The sequence below is a fragment of the Rattus norvegicus genome, chromosome 20 (assembly GCF_021556685.1).
Source record: "Rattus norvegicus strain SHRSP/BbbUtx chromosome 20, alternate assembly SHRSP_T2T, whole genome shotgun sequence".
Taxonomy (NCBI): Eukaryota; Metazoa; Chordata; class Mammalia; order Rodentia; family Muridae; genus Rattus; species Rattus norvegicus.
The window spans coordinates 53,422,501-53,443,861 of NC_141553.1; the positions used below are offsets into that span (position 1 = coordinate 53,422,501).

At 36.5% G+C, this 21,361-nt stretch overlaps 1 long non-coding RNA gene and 1 other non-coding gene across 2 annotated transcripts in view; one reads left to right on the forward strand and one right to left on the reverse strand.

The window, feature by feature from the left end:
• The window catches only part of LOC120098847 (uncharacterized), a 230,891-nt gene that overhangs the window by 191,067 nt on the left and 18,463 nt on the right, over positions 1-21,361 (forward strand). The window contains exons 9-10 of the long non-coding RNA XR_015645302.1: positions 9,991-10,439; positions 11,625-11,698. This is a non-coding gene — a long non-coding RNA (uncharacterized LOC120098847). The remainder of the gene's footprint in view (positions 1-9,990; positions 10,440-11,624; positions 11,699-21,361) is intronic.
• Positions 10,905-11,037, reverse strand: LOC120099079 (small nucleolar RNA SNORA17). The gene has a single exon (XR_015646059.1). It is a non-coding gene; the product is annotated as a small nucleolar RNA SNORA17 (small nucleolar RNA).

The window sequence follows — 21,361 nt, forward strand, 5'->3', positions numbered from 1 at the left end:
ACTTATTGGGTAAGGAAGAAATTATATTCTTTGTGGGTTTGAACTACTATATTTAACAACAATATATTCCAGAGTTTTGAGAGCTCATACAGAATATTACTTTTTTTTTTTGGTTCTTTTTTTCGGAGCTGGGGACCGAACCCAGGGCCTTGCGCTTCCTAGGTAAGCGCTCTACCACTGAGCTAAATCCCCAGCCCCAGAATATTACTTTCTAATAAATCACCTTTTCAGCATTTTTGTGTAATGCATAACATCAATTAGCTTTCCCTGACTTATTGCAAAATAAGCTGTGTCATTTTGGCTAGGGCTGCAGTATTAAAATTATCTAATTTATATAATGAATCTACCCAATTTTCACCTAGCGCCGGAACCTAGCATGATCTTTCAACATCTCAACCTTAACCAATTTTTTACTGTTCACCAAAGTTTTTCCACATACACAATTTACAGGGAAAGAGGGAGTTTAGGAATGTTTGAGATTATTGGATGTAATCTTGAGAATCGATTTGGCCATTTGCAAAGAGCAAGGGTGATATTGACAAATGCCAAACGTTAATTCTATTCTACTTGGAATTAGAGTGACATAAATATATATTCAGGTAGGTATCTTCTGAAACTACTGCCTTTCAATATTATGAAAATGGACTTATTAGAATAAGCGCATGGATTCTTTTCTATGAAATTTGGGGTGGAAATAGTATATATCATGCATTTTTTTCCTCCAAGGGTTTGTAACAGATCCTTTGCCTGCATGTTATATTTTATACTATGAATGTTAACTTGATGCGTTGATCACCCAGGAAAGTTTATATTAATCACTACAATAGAATTCCATGCTTACACCCCCTGACATAGATGTTTATGGGGCTAAGTCTTTGTTAGGAACTCCCTTGAGCATTCAGATTTATACAACTAGTAAGGAAAAAGTCATCTAAAGACAAGGGAGCTTTATGATTTGGCAGTATCACATCACCCAGATCAGACTGGATGCCTTTGGAAGCATGGAAGCATTATTTATGAATTATGCTTGATTTTATTGAAAGGTACAATAATATTGGCACGTGAAATGTGAGTTTCCCATTCTTCCTTTTTAAAAGATCCTGTCTTAAAGAGAGACTGTAAAAGGACAATAATCACTTCATTCATATACTGCTCATCTTTTACATGTTCTGCATTTCAGCACACTCAAATATACTTCAGTATTTAGCCAAAATAAGTATAGGCTTATTTTTAAATACTTCTATTTTATCTAGTCATATATGTTTCACATTTGTACTTGAAAGGAAAAAAGAGGTTAATATGTAAGAAATCATCATGTATGTATGGTGTATCCTTGGTTCACTAAATATTAAATTCGTAAATAGGAAGCACGTCATGTACTGTGGGGCTGTGTTCAGGGGCTATCTACAGAGATACCTACAGAGTCTGGCTAGATGTGCGGGTTCAGGTGAAGGGGAGAGAACTCCGGTAGGAAGGGGGAATGGCTTTTGCCACCTCTGCTGCTGGTGCTGCTCATCCTCTGTTTCCCCTGCTGTCACTTCGGTTCAGGCTAGGCTGAGCCAGCAGAAGACTGACTAGCTGGCGAGGGGTACACGGGAGCTTCTGGCGGTGACTTCAGGAGAGCATGTGGCAGTGTTACAGCTTTTATAACAGAAGCTCTCAGACGATGGAATAATTCCTGGACACCTTTAATTCTTCTGCATACGACTCTTAAATACAGTTTCAGATGGGTCAGGGTTTGACAGCAGGTACTTCCTATTGGTTTGACCTCAGAGCTTGGGAAGACCTCATCTACATATTTGGGGGCGTGGTCCTATCTCTATGACTGATCTGTCTTGAGCCTATGTGACCTGTGTTCACATCGTTACCTGAGGATGAGGGGCTTGGGGCATTGTGCTACGTGAGTGATCTGTGGGGGGGGGGGCTGTATATACATGAGAGAGGCCTGATTTTCTGGGAGACTGGGAATGCTCCTGCCATTCCTTAGAGTCCCCTGGGTATTCAACGTATCTCCCCCAAAAATCAGGATACCTTTCTCAGTCTGCCACTCCACAATGTTCCACAAAAATGATGGTTGCCTGATTGTTATTAGATGTTAGAGTAGAAATGATGTATAAAAGCAGGCTCAAACTGAATCTACTAATATCCTACAAGATTCATGCTAGAAATATATTTTTTACCACTTCTCATTTTTAAAAATTACTAAATTGAATATTTTACTCACAACTTAATAGATATATTTGGCTGTAATTTAATACATTTCTTTAAAAAGAGATAAAAACCAAGATAATTATCTGTACACTGTTGAAAATAGTTATGTTATCTTACTGTAAGCGATGTTTCTTCTTTACAAGGAACCAGTCATTGTAAACTAACAAATATATCTGTTTGATTTACTGTATTAATAGAAGTTAAGCCACAAACATATTTTCCTGCAGTTCCGTTATTTTGATCAGATTCATACTTGTTCTCGAAGTGATATGGGTTGCTATAGAGCAAAATTTTAACCTCAATAACATATTCTACCTCTTGTGATAATATTAACCATGATATTTGTGATTTGTTCTGCTCTTCCTAATCTCAAGCAAGAACATTGTACATCTCTAGGCATTAAAATGCTGATAATGTATAAGAGATTGATGTTCAACTACTTTTGCCTTAAATGTCACAATAGTAATCATGATTCTTCTATGTTGTGTTGTCTAGATACTGTTTGTAAGATCTCCTTTAATTCTCGTCTCTCCTTATGAACATATCTGCCCTGTCAAAAGCTGGAAACAATGTCCCTTAACAGAGAAATGGATACAGAAAACATGTTACATTTACACAATGGAGTACTACGCAGCTATTAAAAACAATGACTATATGAAACTCATAGACAAATGGATGGAAATAAAAATTATCATTCTGAGTGAGGAATCCCAGTCTCTCTCTCTCTCTCTCTCTCTCTCTCTCTCTCTCTCTCTCTCTCTCTCTCTCTCTCTCTCTCACACACACACACACACACACACACAAATCCAAAAAACAAAAATCCACACATTGTATGATAAGTGGATATTAGGAAAAAAAATGCTTGAAATACCCACGATACAGCTCTACAGTTCACAGGCCATATGAAGCTGTCTTTTTTAAATAGCAGAAATTGCATGTATTAGTATTACCCTACATGTAGAAAACAAACAAAATTTGGTAATTGCAAAGTGCTTTCTGTAACTGTAAATGCTCCATTTATAACCAATAGAAGCAGGAGGCCCAGCTGTGCGTATACTTTTGAAAATTCAATTTGCAAAGTATAACCAGTAGCAAATTATCAGATAAATTATCAGATAAAGTTTAAGCAAATTAAGACTTTTTAATGTCATAGGGCTACTTGCTGGTTTGTTCATATCAGACCTGTTGCATATAATTCTTACCAATAGAAAATTGAAATAGATTTTTCAATAAATAGATCTTTTTCATTATATTATATAAAGTTATTTTGTCCATATGAACATTTTACCTAGTTCAACTAGGATTTAATTTGGGTATTCAAATGCTTTTATATACCAGGGATTCGGTTCACAATTTTATACTGAACTACTACTTATTGTGTAAAACTTGTATTAATTGTCTTAATAAATTTTTGAATTTGCAACCTTTTGGAGAACACAAAAATGCTTTTCTTTCTTTTTGTTCTGAATAGGCCTTACTATTGTATGTAGGTATTAAGTAACTGAACACAGAAATCCATTTATACTACATAATAAAACAATAATGAAAACTATTTCCATTTAGATTTAAGATTTAGGATAAAGTCTTTGTATGATTTTCTGTTCTTAAAATAGAGCCTACAGCTACGTCCTTCTGAACACTCACAAGTTCACGTTGTGCCTTTTTGAGTTTATGGATATGAAACTTACTAGTAAGTATATACATGTGATTATTTTTTCATCATTTAAAATAAACTTTTAAAGTCTAACTATGTGAAAACTATACTTCCAGGTTTAACAGAATCATTACTCACTACTTAAATCTTTCTAAAGAGTCATATCATGAGGTCTAAGAAAGGGTGATAAGAATATTTATTTCTCATAGTAACCTGAAAAAGTTCAAATAAATAACTGATTGATATTTTATAAAATACCTGATTATTGGGCCTTCATTTTTTATATTCCTTTCTGTTTTTATTATTAATTGTTATTATTATTATTATATTTTTATTACTTGAAACAATTTTTAAATTTAAATATATTTTGGTCATACGCTTCCCGTTTCCCAACTTCTCCCAAATCCTCTTCTATTCCCTACCTACTCCATTTTAAATTCTTTTCCAAAGCCAAACAAAACCAAAAATAACAACAAAAGCACCCCAAACTAAGAAAACAAATTGAAAAATATATATTAAAGGGAAAAAAATACAAATACCATCAATCTATAATCAAATAAAATTGCACACACACACACACACACACACACACACACACACACAGATACCATAAACAAGACAACCAACCAACCAAAGAAAAAAATGGTGGAGTACAAGTGTATGTTGTTAAACGTCTTCTGAACATGAGTCCCGTCTTGGTGTGAATATATTTAGTGTCATTCTATTGGAGAGAATTATCACCTTCCAAAAGGGCTGAGTGACAATTCAGTTGCTAAGCTTTCTGCTAATAGCTAAGTATGGATTCATTTATTCATTCATTTTTTCAAATACATCATAATAATAAGGTTAAATAAATACTATCACATCAAAGTTGGACCAAACAAAGCAACAGACGTAAAGGAGCACAATAAAAAATAATAAATCAGAGACCCACTTTTTTTTCACTCAGGAATATCATAAAAACACTAAACTGGAAGCCATAATATAAATGCAGAGAGCATGGTGCAGACTATGCGGGCCATGCACACGATACTTCAGTCTTTGTGAGTTCATAAGAGCTCTGATTCTTGTTGATTCAGAGGGTTTTGATCTTTGGTATCGTCCATCACCTCTAGTTGTTGTATTTTTTCCATATCCTCTTATGAGGGGTTTCCTGAGGTCTGAGAGGAGTGAATTGATAGAGCCCTCCCATTTAGACCTGTGTGTTCCAAGATTCCCTCCTTGTCTCTCTGTGTCTGTCTTTCTGTCTTTTGTTTTGTCTGTCTGTGTCTCTTCCTCCTCTCCTTTCTCTCTCTGTCTCTCTTTCTCTCTGCTTCTGTATCTCTGTCTGTGTGTGTGTGTGTGTGTGTGTGTGTGCTTGTGTATGTGTGAAGTGTGTCTGGCTGTGATTTTCTATATTTCTTCCCATCTGATGAAGGAAGCTTTTCTCCGGACAGCAGAACAAAGCGCTGATCTATGAGTGCAGTAGAATATCATTAGGAGTCCTTCTGTCACGTAGTTTTATTTTTCATTTCTAGACCGGTATTATTTGGTTTTATCCAAGTATATATTTAATCTTAGGTTCTTGATCACCCGAGGAGTAGTGAGTACTCATTCCATCTTGAGGAGCGGGCCTTAAGTTAAGTGAATTGGAAACCCCCAAAACTCTGTACCACCACTGTACCTAACATATCTTAATATATCATTGAAGATAAAGGATTTATAGCTGGCTTTGGATTTGTGTTTCTCTTTCGGTTGTGCTGAGGGTTCCTTGTTTTGTTTGTTTGTTTTTAACCAAAGATGTTGGAATATAGGGGTGAAATCTCTATGTAGGTGTCAGTTCAACTTCTTAATTCTCAATGAGTTGTGTAGATAGATGTTCCCTTCAGCATTCGGTCCTTGCTGCCAGTTTGTGGATAACTTCTGGTCTTGGCAACATTGTGGGTTTTGGGGGCATTCCCTCAGGGTCCCTTTGGCCAGCAACTCAATTAGCTATAACCCAGTATAGGAAATTCCATTTGGTGACAAGAGATGGCCAGGTGGTACTCTGCCTCCCCAATAGTTGTTGATTTTATGTAGATCACTTTTACAACCTATTATTTTAGGAAATTTTAGGTTTTCATATTGCTCCTCAAATGCCTTACTTCACAGTCTCTCCATCCTGATCCAGTCTCCCCTCCATTCGTCCATGTCTATCTGTTATGTTTCCTGAGGAGAAATATCTGTTCCGTTTAGTCACATAATCTATACCTACCCTTTATGGTTCTATGAAATTTAGTTTGCTTATTAGGGCAATTCTCTACGTATAGGCAAATGTATATCACATTTGTCCTTCTGAATCTGGAATACTTCCTTCAAGACTATGTTTTAAATTAAATCTATTAACTCGCAAATTTTGTGATACCTTTTTTTTTAAAAAACAGGATTAAAACTTCATTGTATAAATGTTTCATATTTTTGTCATTCGTTTTTCTGTTTAGGGATACCTAGGTTTCTTCCAGTGCTGTGGTAGATTCTCATCTTCCTGACGGTCTGCTGTGCTGGCTTCCCTAGTGGATATAAACGTTTGCATTCCCACCAGCAATGTATGAGTTTTCTACTCCCTTGACATAATGTTTGTTGATCTGAGCCATTCTGATGATGAAATAGGGCCAAGAAAGAAATTAGGGAAACAACATCTTTAATAATATAAAATATCTTTGTGTAACTCTAACTAAGGAAGTTTAAGACTTGTATGACAAGAAGTTAATTTTTCTGAAGAAAGAAATTGAGGAAGATATGAGAAGATAGAAAGATCACCCATGCTCATGGATCAAGATTAACATAGTAAGAATGGGCACCTTACCAAAAGCATTCTAAAGTTTCAATGCAATTCCCATGGAAATTCCAACACAATTCTTAAAGAGATTGAAAGAGAAATTCTCATCTTTGTATAAAAAACAACAAAAACAACAAAAAACCAAAACAAACAAAAACAAATAATCAAGAAAACAGGCTAACTGAAACAGTTTTGTACCATAAAAGAACTTCTGGAGGCACCACCATTCCTGATTTTAAGCTAAACTACAGAGCAATAGTAATAAAATCCAAATAAAATCTAAGTGATATTGACATTAAAACAGTCGTGTTTTTGATCAATGGAAAAGAATCAGTTTGGGGGTCAACTATATATGCTATTATATCATCAGCAAATAATGATACTTAGACTTCTTACTTTCAAATTTGTATCTCCTTGATCTCCTTTAGCTGTCTTACTGCTTGTCTTAGTTAGGGTTTTACTGCTGTGAACAGACACCATGACCAACTTAAGTTTTATAAAGGACAGCATTTAATTGGGGCTGGCTTACAGGTTCAGAGGTTCAGTCCATTATCATCAAGGCGGGAGCGCGGCAGCATCACAGCATCCAGGCAGGCCTGGTGCAGGAGGAGCTGAGTTCTACATCTTCACCTGAAGGAAGCCAGGAACAGACTGAACATCCTCAGGCAGCTTGGAGGAGGGTCTCCAAGCCCACCCCACAGTGACACACTTCCTCCATCAAGGCCACACCTTCTAATAGTGCCACTCCCTGGGCCAAGCATATGCAAACCATCACATTGCTCTACCTAGAACTTCAAGTACTATGTTGAATAGATAGGGAGATGGTGTGCAGCCTTGTCTTGTCCCTGATTTTTGTGAATTTCTTTAAGTTCCTCTCCATTTAATTTGATGTTAACTATAAGCATGCTGCACATCGCTTTTATTATGTTTGGATATTCACCTTGTATCTGTGATCTCTCCAAGACTTTTAACATGAAAGGGTGTTAGATTTTGTAAAAGCTTGTTTAGCATCTAAAGAAATGATCATGTGAATTTTTTACTTTCAATTTCTTTCTGTGGTAGATTACATTGATGGGTTTTCAATGAACCATCGCTGCTTTTCTGGGATGAAGCCAATTTAACCATAGCAGATGATGTTTTTATGTGTTCTTGGATTTGGCTTGCGAGTATTTTATTGAGTATTTTTGCTTCAATGTTTATAACAGAAATTGACCCCAAATTCTCTTTCTCTGCTGAGTCTTTGGGTGGATTAGGTATGACAGTGACTGAGGCCTCAAAGAACAAGTTTGGCAATATTCCTTCTGTTTCTATTTTGTGGAATATTTGAAGAGAATTGGGATTAGTTCTTTTTTGAAAGTCTGGTAGAATTCTGTGCTAAAACCCTGTGATTTTATTTGCTGCTGTTTGGGAGGCTTAATGACTTTCTATTTCCTTAGCCATTATACGATTATTTAGATAGTTTACCTGATCTTGATTAATTTTGGTAAGTGCCATCTATATAAATAACCATCCATTTTGATTAGATCTTTGAATTATGTGGAGTTCAGGGTTTTAAATAAGACCTAATGATGTCCTCAGTTACTCCCTTCCTCCCTTCCTTATGTGTCCCTTTCCATTTCTAATTTTCTTTACTTAGATTTTGTCTCTTTGCTGTTTTTTTTTTTTACTTTGGCTAATTGTTTGTCTATCTTGCTAATTTTCTCAAAGAGACAACATTTGATTTTGTTGATTCTTTGTATTTTATTCTAATTGATTTCAGTCCCAAGTTGATTATTTCCTGCTGTCTGTTCCTTATTGGTGTGTTTGCTTCTTTTTGTTCTAGAACTTTTAGGTGTATTTATAAATTGCTAGTATGAACTCTCTAGTTTCTTCATTAAGGCACTTACTGCTATGAACTTTCCTCTTATTACTGCTCTCACTGTTTCCCAAAAGTTGGTGTATGCTGTGTCTTCATTTTCATTGAATTCTACAAAGCCATTAATTTCTTTATTTCTTCCCTGACCCAGTGGTCATTGGCCAGATAGATGTTCAGTTTCCATGAGTTTGTAGGCTTTCAGTTGTTTTGCTTGTTTTTGAAATCCATCTTTATTCCATGGTGGTCTGGTAGAATTTCTTGTATCTAGTGAGGCTTGCTTGTGACTAACTGTATGTCATATTTGGAGACAATTTTCTGTGGTGCTGAGAAGTTATATTCTTTTGTTTTGGGGTGAAAGATTCTGTAGGTGTTGGATTTATAACATCTGAGAGTTTCATTATTTCCCTGTTTAGTTTCTCTCTAAATGACAGAAGGGTGTGGGAGGCTTGCACTATGAATGCGTGGGGTTTGGTGAATGATTCAAACTTTGATAGTGCTTCTTTTATGAATATGTGTGCACTTGCATTTGTGGCATAGATGTTCAGAACTGAGATGTCATCTTGGTGACTTTTTTCTTTGATGAGTATGAAGTGGCCTTCCCCATCTCTTCTGATTAATTTTGTTAGAAGTTTATTTTATTACATATTAGAATAGTTACTTCAGTTTGCTCCTAGATCTGTTGCTTTGACTTTTTTTCTAGCCCTTATTCTGAGGCAGTGTCTATCTTTGTTCTGAAGTGTGTTTCTTCTATACCACAGAATGATAAAAACTGTTTTGACATCCATTCGATTATCCTGTATCCTTTATTGGGGTAATTGAGTTCATTGATTTAGAGAGATATTAATGTCAAATAATTGTTAATTCCTGCTATTTTCATATTGATAGTGTTTGTGTGTACGTGTCTTTGTGGGTGTGTTTGGTTCTCTTATTTTGTTTTTGCTGGTGTGAAATAATTTATTTCCTGTGTTTTCTTAGTTATAGTTAGCCTCTGTGAGTTGGGGTTTCCCTATAGCATTCTGTGGGGCTGTATTCATAGATAGACATTGTTTTATATTTGTTTTGTCTTGGAATATTGTGATTTCTCCACCCATGCTGATTGAGACTTTTGCTAGATATAGTAGTTTAGGTTCTTATAGACTACAAGACATCTCTATTGATGCTTCTAACTGCTATACTACTATAATCACTTTGAACAGTTGGTTATAATTCTGATAGGTCTGCTTTTGCATGTTTCTAGGCCTTGCAGCTGTTATTTCTTTTTTTCTGTAGATTTTTTGCTTTGATTATTATGTGGTGGGAGGATTTTCTTTTCTGTTTCAATTTAATTAATATTCTGTAAGTTTCTTGTGTGCTTATACATTGTTTTTTAGGTTGGGGACATTTTCTTCTATCATTTTGTTGAAAATATTTTCTGGTTTTTGGATCTGAGCCTCTTCACATTTTTCTATTCTTCTTCTTGCTCCTCCTTCTCAGATGATGATGGTGATGACAACTGTGATGCAGAAGACGATGACAACTATGGCTACGACTATGACTATGGCTATGATTGAACAGTAGAAAAGGGGCAGGGCCAGCTCTCCTGCACTTACGATCTCAGGACCTTGCTCACCCACAACTCCTGCAATGTATGAGGCCCCTCTCTTCCGAGTATTGCAGCTGGCTAAGAGTAGGGTCAGTCTCCTGTTCTCATGCCTCCAGCGTCAGCTCTCCCATGATGTCCTGGTGAGGGGTAGAGCCAGTTCTGCAAAGCCCTCAGACATCAACATGTCCCCAGATGGCAACCCAGAGAAGGGACATCCGCATGGCTTTGGTGGTAACAGACCGCCACTGCTGTTGGGCCATGGACCTAGACATGTCTCTCAGGAGCTTAGGCGAGAACTTCACCATGGTCTCGGGTATCATAAACCAGCTATTCACATCAGGTATTCTTCACTACCTCGAATTTTAAGTTACGCCTCTCTTAATTGAGCCCATGTCCTTTGATTTCTTTCTCCACTACTTACTTGCTTTTCTTAGTGCTGCCCAGAAACTCTGAGTGTTGGGAGTCATCTTAGAAGTGGTCTCAGTAATGCTATGCCTGCTATTCTTTATGGCTTCAGACTGCTGGCTGTCTGGCTATGTCCCTGTCTGGGCCCCATAAAACCCATCTGATGGCTATCTCTGTCTCGATTCTTACCTGCCCACTACCCAGTGGCCCCTTGCATGGGTTGTGTGTCACTCCTGCCCAGGGCTTACCATCCTAGGTGGGGTTCTTTTAGTCTCTGGATGGGTTTGTGTCCAGGCCTTCTTCATGTCTAATTGTAGAAGACTTATGCTGGCTGCCTGTCCAGGCCCAGAGTAGCTGGATTCGTGCTCACATCAGGCTTGCTTTTTTTTTTTTTTCAGGAAGTGTTAGGCTACTAATCATTCAGATATTTATAGTTTGGAAAACTTAGCGTAGACATAGCCTCTCTCTTCTCTTCTACCCACTTATGCAACATGTGACACAGAAGCCACAACTGCAAAGCCTCTAGGAGAAGAATATATGAATTTTTAAATTCATTGTTGAATTCAATTTGACAGTATTTTACTGGAAGTTTTGCATTATGTTTTTTTTTTTCATTTTTTCGGAGCTGGGGACCGAACCCAGGGCCTTGCGCTTGCTAGGCAAGCGCTCTACCACCGAGCTAAATCCCCAACCCCTGCATTATGTTTTTGTTGTGTCCTCAACTGATTTTTGTATCAGGCTAATAGTGACTTCAGAGAATGAGTTTGGACATTTTATCTTTCTGTTTTATCAAATAGTTTGAGCAAAACTGGTACTGTTTGCGTATTAAAGACCTGGCAAAATTAAGTAGTGAATATATCTAGTGCTGGATGTTCATTCGCTAGAATTTTTTTCTCTTCTTCAATCACATTGCTTACATTTGTACTCATGCTTCTGAACATACAATTGCCCATGGAACATACAAACAAACCAGGAGGGCTTTAGTCCTTTGGAGCCTGTTGTGTAAAATTACTTTTCATTCTTTGTGTTATAATTGTACACTAGGTTCATGCTCTTTTCTTACATTTCATTATGGATGCACATTAATTATTCACATATTTTTCTCTGATTCATTTTGTAGTTCAGGTCAAGGTATTCCATCAGAATGCATCCTATTGTGGGGCAGCATTAGAATTTGTGAGAACATGGTCAGAGGTAAGAGCCTTTGGTATTAAGTCTTTACCATTCTGCTGTGTCAAGAAAGGATGTGGATAGCAATAAACAATGATGCAGTGCTGTCTTCGAAGTCTCTGCGATAGCATAGCTCATCTTAGGACTTCATTATCCTATGCTGTGCATACCAGACATTTCTTTTTAAAGTTTTTAGTGAAGAAAGTTCATCCAACCTCATGGGGCTATCTTATCACATATAATGTTCTTATACATAGAACTCTTTTCCATTCATTTGATTTCAGCTTACCTTAAACCAGTAACAGTAGGCAGGTATATATTCTGGTTTTCCTGGAGTGTTCCTGGCAATTCACAGCTGATCGTGGTTACCGGATTCTCTGCTGTCACTACTAAATGTAACATTATTTAGAAGAAAACTTTTTGAGCGTCTCATTTGAAAAGGACTCCTCTGACTGAAATCAGCATACTATTAGAGTCATAATATTAATATTGGAAGCACTAGAACCTACATTTATGTATTTGTACTATGCCTGCCTGGTAAGTGATTTATCTGTTGACTGTTGGGAAATTTTCGGTTAAACTGTTGGGATTTCTGTTAAATTTCTGTTAAATTATTAGCTGTTGATTTCACGGGAATTGCTACAATCCCCATGAAAATAATTATTTTCAGTGATAAAATGCTTCTATTCATATGGATTTCTTACTGTTACTTTTTCCTAAACCTTAATAGTGAGGTAGGATAAAGACTTTGAAGTGATCAATTGTACAAGATTAGGGTCTGAAGTCTAGCTTACTTGTTCATTTGTCATTGCCGATGGGTCTGTAGCTAAAAGTATCATCATATGAAAACTCCTTAGTTAATTAGCAGACAGCAGTTGTCTTTGAAGAGGCCTAGTCTAACTCTACATTTTCCCCCTTTCTCTTAGAAAATGGGACCTGTCTTCCAGCTGAGTATGTTTTAAATATATTCAGAGTTCCCTCTTTGCCTTTCTTCTGTCATTCACTACTTAGACAGTTATAGTTTTTTGTACTATAAAAAGAAGTGATAATTTTCCAGAAAGGGTGATCCAAAATTCTATCTACTTAATCTTATTAAAGAAAGGAAGCCATTTTCACTATTTATAAATATGTTTTGAATAAACAAGCAAAATCCAAATACACATATTAAGTGTCATATGACCACAAATTCTAGATGTGCTTAAAATTAATTCATATATATATATAGTTTGTTGGTTAAAAATGAAGTTATGTTAGTCTTATATTCTCTCCAATAAAACCTATGTAAAATTTCTGGTTTTTGTGGAGAACTGAGAAACTTAAAACAAATCTTTATATTAAACCTAGCTCTTACATTTAAATAGGTGAATAGATTATATTTTATCTTACAGCCTCATTTTACTTTAGATATGTTAATTACCGCTGACATATTTATCTCTAAAATATAATATAGCCTATGCAATTCAAGTTGGAAATGAAGTTACAGTGCTTATTTTTGCTCTAAAGATCTTTAATTTTTATTAAAATAAAATATTATAGAGTGATTGTGTTAACTGTGCATTGATTTTTACTAAACGTTAATGAAATCTGGTAATTATCAATGGGATATGGCAATTTCGATGATATAAGAGGTTTAAAAAAATTCAGGGACTTAATTTTGACTACACCCCAAATAGATTGTTAAAACAATGTTTTTTCTTTCCTTGGAAATAAGTGACAGTATAGCTAATGAAAAATGTATGAATTTATATTGCAAACTGCATTATATTATTCCTAACTCTATCTTGAAATACTAGCCACAATAGCTCAGAATGTAAATGTATTTTTAGATGTGGTCTTTAGAAGTAGTTATGTTAAAATTAGTGCAGCAGTTAGACTGTAACTTCATGTGACTGGAGGCTCCCTTTACAGAAGAGGATTCTCACTGAAGGAAGGCCATGAGAGTAAAGAGGGCGAAATTATCAGCCTATAAGCCAAGGCCAAGCCTCAGAACCAACCATCTTTGTTTATAACTGAACTTTGACATTCAACCTCCATATTATGAGATGATCCGTTTTTCTCATTTAAAGCACCTAACTTTCACAAGTTATGGTACTTGGAACAGGCTAACACAGAGATGTACCTTAAAATGTTGTGGTACTTGGGACAGGCAACCACAGTCACCCAACCTGGATTAATTTGTTATAGTAGTCTGAGGAAGACTAAAATGGACATTCAATCTGGGCTGATTTGTTATGGTAGTTGGGACGGGCTGACATCTCTGAGAGAAACATGATGTCTGGCTTCTGTGCTCGGTGTCCACATGTGTATAGAAGCCTAAGCAGAGTAATTTCTCAACTAAGAAGAGAAAATGGAAGAATTAAAATTCAGATTAAAATAGATGTGTTTGAAACTCTAGCTGAGTGGTCTAGCCTTCCTTCAGCAAGTTATATATTCAAATAAATCACATCTTTGCTATTATTTTTAAAACAGTAATTTTAAATCAATTCTACATTTTTCTATCACTTTATCATCATACATTTTATATTTAGTGGGACGAACAGATTTTATTTTCTGTTTTGATTGATAGTGACCTGTGTCTTGGTTGTTGTTATAAGTAAAATCCAAAGGCCTTAAATCAACTGACTGGCAAAAGCTCACAGAGATCACATACAACTAGAATGGCAGTCACCATCTTTCCACTCTAAGCTTCTATCAGAGTTTTCTTTCTCAAATTCCCCCTCTTTAGCCTAAATGTTTTATATATTTATGAATAGCCTTTAGAGTTATCTCAGGCTGCAGATAATAACTTCCTAGTGGCATGTTTTATGAAAGTAATGTCTTGCTAATAGTATCAAAATGAAGCGAAATGGATTAAGTACCTCACAAGTGTTAAAGGTGAATTTTACTTGCTGACATTTGCTACTCCATAACTGTTATCATGTATGGGTCATATACAAACTCGATTGTAGAGTAAAGCATGTTTCTTCTACTTGATCACAGAAAATATTTAAAAAAAAAACAAAACACAAAACAAACAAACAAACAAAACCATTGCCTGGTATGGTTTCTAAAAAGCATTTTGGTACAAGTCATTTTTCTAGTCTCTTGGTTTTCGTGAATATAGTTCTTTAGAATTAGCTGTTTAATTAGAAGCAAAGCCTTTCAGAGCAAAAACCTGTGGCTCATTGCTCCTCTGTCATGGCGTTGCTTAGAATTCAGAACACGCTGCCCCAAAATACACCACTTAGAGCAAACCTCCCCCTAATCTTCTATTTTGGCATATGAATTATTTTGAGTTAAGGCACTTCAAAAGCAGCAGGTGCAGGAATCTCACTCTGACCTTCCTTCTGTTTCTCACAAGTTAGAAAATGAAGTACACAGGTGGAAGATACTTTTCCATGTGGAGGGAAGCAGCATTATTACCATTGAAGACGGGGTGTTAAAACCTGTAGAATTGAGCACTGATCTTTTAAATGCATCTTTCATCTTCTAGCCTTGCCACATAATTCAGTTGTTTTTTCACAGCCTACTAGTCTTTGTTTGAAATAGAATGTAAAGTTTCATGACGTGGGACCTTTATTTCCCCACTGAACCTCCTATATACTATTTGTAATAACTATGTGTACTGTTCATTTTTGGATATCAATTTAATTCTCAGGCTACACAGGAGCAGAATTCTAACTAGGAGAAAGGAAGTTTGTACACAGACTGATGGTATCTAGGAATAATGGTCACAAATTAACCTCCAAGTAAGATATCCCTAAATATAATGAAATCCTTATGGTGGCTTACTATTTTTGTCACATTTAGTCCATTAACCTAAGCTAGATGGGCTATGCAGCAATGATAGCATTTTGTTTGCTGTGAGGACCGACCCTCTTGTTTTGTGTTCATACATATTCTATAAAATTTGTATATGTGTGTGTGTGTATTTGTGTGCGTGTTTGTGTGTGTGTGTATGTGAGAGAGAGAGAGAGGGAGAGAGAGAGAGAGAGAGAGAGAGGGAGAGAGAGAGAGTGAGAGAGAGAGAGAGTGAGAGAGAGAGAGAGAGAAACCAACCGACCGACTGACCAACTGTCCAAGAATTTTCTCTAAACCCATGATCATGGAAGCACATTCTCGTAAGTTGGTTTGTGGTTTGTGGTAATAGTAACTTTTCAGTTGTGATAAAATATCTTGAGAAAAGCAACATCTTGTCACATTTCATCTGGATTAGATTCATATTCTCTCTCTCTCTCTTCATCGTCTATCTATCTATCTATCTGTCTGTCTGTCTGTCTGTCTGTCTGTCTATCTATCTATCTGTCTGTCTGTCTATCTATCTGTCTGTCTGTCTGTCTGTCTATCTATCTATCTATCTATCTGTCTGTCTATCTATCTATCTATCTATCTATCTATCTATCTATCTATCTATCTATCTATAGATCTATTTATCTATCATCTATCCATACTGCATGAGTCAGAGCATGTGTGGTAAATTCTATTAGATGTGTATCAATTGAGCTATATGTTGTTGCAAGCCAATCTTAGATAAAATATAGTCCAATATGAAGCAGGCAATACATTCAAAGAATTTGCACATGTATTAGACTTTTGTTCTACAGTTTCTGCATATTTAAAACAAATCTGAATATTCATTTAGCTAAGATCACAATTATTCATGATACAATAATGTATGTATGTATAAATATATGTATATAGGTGTGTATATACATGCACATATTAGGTCTATGTCTTTACAATTTCCTTTTAATGTTAATCAAAACATGTATTGATTTCTTCAACATGTGAACTTGTCCATCAACAGGACAGTGGCAGGTACAGTGCAAAGCTCTCTGTACCATATGCCTGTACTAATGGTATACTTTACATTTTAATTGTGATCGAGGTTAATCATTCAGGTAAACATATTTTAAGGTAAATTTCTTAATTTTTCTCTATAAATTTCTGCTTCAAGATTAAGTCTAAGCCCTATATTGTCATTTTGTTTGGTATGTGTGTTAGTATCACAGAAGGTCCCCAAAAAGAGATATACCAATAGACTATATTCCTATAAATGTGTGAGTTTCACATATTTGCACACAGCAATTTTCTTCTATACTTAATGTTCATACACACACACACATATATATGTATGTATATATATATATATATACACACACATGAGTGGACATGTTTGTTTCTTAGTCTCTATTCTCTCTCATCACGATGGTCTTAGATGTATACACTATCAAGATCCCATTGAATTATGATAAAGCTGAAAAGTTCATATCTCTCAGTGACCCCCTCATCACTAAAATATCACAGCTCAAAACAATATGACCATGTGGGTATACCTAATTCTCTGCTCTACTAGCTATGTAAAATATAGTATATATAATTATATCAGCACCTAATACTGTATAATATAAAAGATAGTATTGTTGGTATAGGTAATACTTGTATTATGCTTTTGTAATTATATAGTATACATCACCAATTTAGATTAAAATGTTACTGAAAAATGGCACATGGTTGCAGAGCATCGGAAGCCAGTATGCCCATATATCTTTTTTAAATGAAAATTTTTTATTTATATTTCAAATGTTATCCCCTTTCCCGGTGTCGGTCCATAAAACCCCTATCCGATCCCCTATCCTCCTTCTTCTATGAGAGTGTTCCCCTACTCACCAACACATACCTTCCCACTTTCCTGCCCTGACATTCCCCTACACTGGGGCATTGAGGCTTGGCAGAACCAAAGGCATCTCCTCCAATTGGTGACCAACAAGGCCATCCTCTGCTACTTATGTAGCAGGAGCCATGGGTCTGTCCATGTGTACTCTTTGGATGGTGGTTTAGTACCTGGAAGCTCTGGTTGATTGGTATTGTTTTTCTTATGGAGTTGCAAATCCCTTGGGCTCCTTCAATCCTTTCTCTAACTCCGCCAGTGGGAACTCCATTCTCAGGTCAATGGTTGGCTGCAAGCATTCACCTCTGTATTTGTCTTGCTCTGGCAGAGCCTCTCAAGAGACAGCTATATCAGGTTTGTGACAGCATGCCCTTCTTGGCCCCAACAATATTGTCTGGGTTTGGTGGCTTTATGTATAAGGGCTGGATCCCCAAGTGGAGAAATCTCTGGATGACCTTTCCTTCAGTCTCTGCTCCAAACTTCCTCTCCCTATCTCCTCCTATGAATACATTTGTTCCCCCTTTTAAGAAGAACTGAAGCATTGGCACTTCCGTTATCCTTCTCTTGAGCTTCACGTGGTCTGTGGATGTATATTGGTTAATTCAAACTTTGGGGCTAATATCCACTTATCGGTGAGTGCACACCATGTACTCTCTTGTGATTGGGTTTTATCTCACTCAGGATGATATTTTCTAGTTCCATTCATTTGCCTATGAATTTCATGAAGTCATCATTTTTAATAGTTGAGTAATACTCCATTGTGTAAATAAACCATATTTTCTGTATCTATTTCTGTGTTAAAGGACATCTATGTTCTTTCCAGCTTCTGGCTATTATAAATAAGGCTGCTATGAATATAGTGGAGCATGTGTCCTTGTTATATGTTGGAGCATTGTTTGGGTATATTCCCAGGAGAGGTATGGATCCGCAGGTAGTCCTATGTCCAATTTTCTGATGAACCTCCAGACTTATTTCTAGAATGGTTGTACCAGCTTGCAATTCCATCAACAGTGGGGGAGTGTTCCTCTTTCTCTACATTCTCACCAGCACCTGTTTTCACCTGAGTTTTTGAATTTAGCCATTCTCACTGGTGTGAGGTGGAGTCTCAGGGTTGATTTGATTTACATTTCCCTGATGACTAAGGATGTAGAACATTTCTTTCGTCCATTCTCAGCCATTTGACATTCCTCAGTTGAGAATTCTTTGTTTAGCTCTGTACCCCATTTTAATAGGTTTATTGGATTCTCTGGAGTCTAATTTCTTGAGTTCTCTGTATATATTGGATATTAGCTCTCTATCAGATGTAGAATTGGTAAAGATCTTTTCCCAATCTGTTGGTTGCCATTTTGTCCTAATGACAGTGTCCTTTGCCTTACAAAAGCTTTGCAATTATATGAAGTCCCATTTGTCAATTCTTGATCTTAGCACATAAGCCACTGGTGTTTTGTTCAGGAAATTTTCCCCGGTGCCCATATGTTCCAGGTTCTTCTCCACTTTTTCTTCTACTAGATGGAATGTATCTGGTTTTATGTGGAGGCCTTGATCCACTTAGACTTGAGCTTTGTACAAGGTGATACGAATGAATCACTTGTATTCTTTTACATTTTGACCTCCACTTGAATCAGCACCATTTCTTGAAAATGCTGCCTTTTTTCCATTGGATGGTTTTAGCTCCTTTGTCAAAGACCAAGTGACCATAGGTGTGTGGGTTTATTTCTGGGTCTTCAGTTCTATTCCGTTGATCTACCTGCCTATCAGTATTAATACCATGTAGTTTTTATCACTGTTGCTCTGTAATACTGCTTGAGTTCAGGGATGGTGATTCCCTCCAAAGTTCTTTTATTGTTGAGGACAGTTTTTGCTATCCTGGGTTATTTTGTTATTTCAAATGAATTTGCAAATTGCTCTTTCTGATTCTATGAAGAACTGAGTTGGAATTTTATGGGGATTGCATTGAATCTATAGATTGCTTTTGGCAAAATGGCCATTTTTACTATATTAATCCTGCCAATTCATGATCATAGATCTTCCCTCTTCTGAGATCTTCTTCAATTTCTTTCTTCAGAGACTTGAAGTTCTTGTCATACAGATCTTTCACTTGCTTGGTTAGAGTCACAATGAGGTACTTTATGTTATTTGGGACTATTGTGAAGGGTGTCATTTCCCTAATTTCTTTCTCAGTCTGTTTATCCTTTGAGTAGAGGCAGGCTACTGATTTGAGTTAAGATTATACCCAGCCACTTTGCTGAAGTTGTTTATTAGGCTTAGTAGTTCTCTGGTGGAGCAATTGGGGTCATTTATATATGCTATCATATAGCATATATAAATAGTAGATGTCTACAAATAGTGATATTTGACTTCTTCCTTTGCAATTTTTATCCCTTTGTCCTCCATTTGTTGTCTGATTGCTCTGTCTAGGAATTTGAGTACTATATTGAATAAGTAGGGCGACAGCGGGCAGCCTTGTCTAGTCCCCGATTTCAGTGGGGTTGCTCCAAATTTCTCTCTATTTAGTTTGATGTTGGCTACTGGTTTTCTGTTCATTGCTTTTACTGTGCTTATATATGGGCCTTGAATTCCTGATTTTTCTAAGACTTTTTTTTCTTTCCATCTTTATTAAATTGGGTATTTCTTATTTACATTTCAAATGTTATTCCCTTTCTCGGTTTCCATGCCAACATCCCTCTCCCCTTCTATATGGGTGTTCCCCTCCCAATCCTCCTCCCATTACTGCCCTCCTTCCAAGAATCCCATTCACTGGGGGTCCAGCCTTGGCAAGACAAAGGGCTTCCCCTTCCAGTGGTGCCCTTACTAGGCTATTCATTGCTACCTATGCAGTTGGAGCCCAGGGTCAGTCCATGTATAGTCTTTGGGTAGTGGCTTAGTCCCTGGAAGTTCTGTTTGGTTGGCATTGTTCGTATGGGGTCTCAAGTCCCTTCAGCTCTTTCAGTCCTTTCTCTGATTCCTTCAACAGGGGTCCCGTTCTCAGTTCAGTGGTTTGCTGCTGCTGAAGGGCTGTGAATTTTTTTCAAATGTTTTCTCAGCATCAAATATGATGATCATGTGTACTTTTTTTTCTTTGAGTTTGTTTATATAGTAGATTACATTGATGGATTTCCATATAATGAACGATCCCTACTTTCTTAGGATGAAGCCTACTTGATCATGATGGATGATCGTTTTGATGTGCTCTTAGATTCGGCTTGTAAGAATTTATTGAGTATTTTTGTGTCAATATTCATAAGGGAAATTGGTCTGAAGTTCTCTTTCTTTGTTGGATCTTTTTGTGATTTAGGTATAAGCATAACTGTGGCTTCATTGAAGAAATTGGGTAGTGTTCCTTCTGTTTCAATTTTATGGAATAGTTTGGATATTATTGGTATTAGGTCTTCTATGAAGGTATGATAGAATTCTACACTAAACCCATCTGGTCCTGGACTTTTTTTTCTGTTGGGAGACTTTAATGGGTGCTTCTATTTCTTTAGGAGTTATGGGACTGTTTAGATAGCTTATCTGTTCCTGATTTAACATTGGTACCTGGTATCTGTCTAGAAAAGTATCCATTTTGTCCAGATTTTTCAGTTTGTTGAGTAAAGGCTTTTGTAGTAGGATCTGATGATTCCTTCAAAACCTCAGTTTCTGTTATGTCTCCCTGTTCACTTCTGATTTTGTTAATTTGGATACTGTCTCTTTGTGTTCCCTCTGGTTAGTCTGGCTAAGGGTTTATTTATCTTGTTGATTTTCTCAAAGAATCAGCTCCTGGTTTTGTTGATTCTTTGTATAGATCTTTTTGTTTCTACTTGGTTGATGTCAGCCCTGAGTTTACTTCCTGCTGTCTACTCCTCTTGGGTGTATTTGCTTCTTTTTGTTCTAGAGCTTTTAGGTGTGCTACCAAGCTTCTATTGTATGCTCTCTCCAGTCTCTTTTTGGAAGCACTTAGAGCTATGAGTTTTCCTCTTAGCACTGCTGTCATTGTGTCCCCTGAGTTTGGTATGCTGTGCTTTCATTTTCATTAAATTCTGAAAAGTCTTTAATTT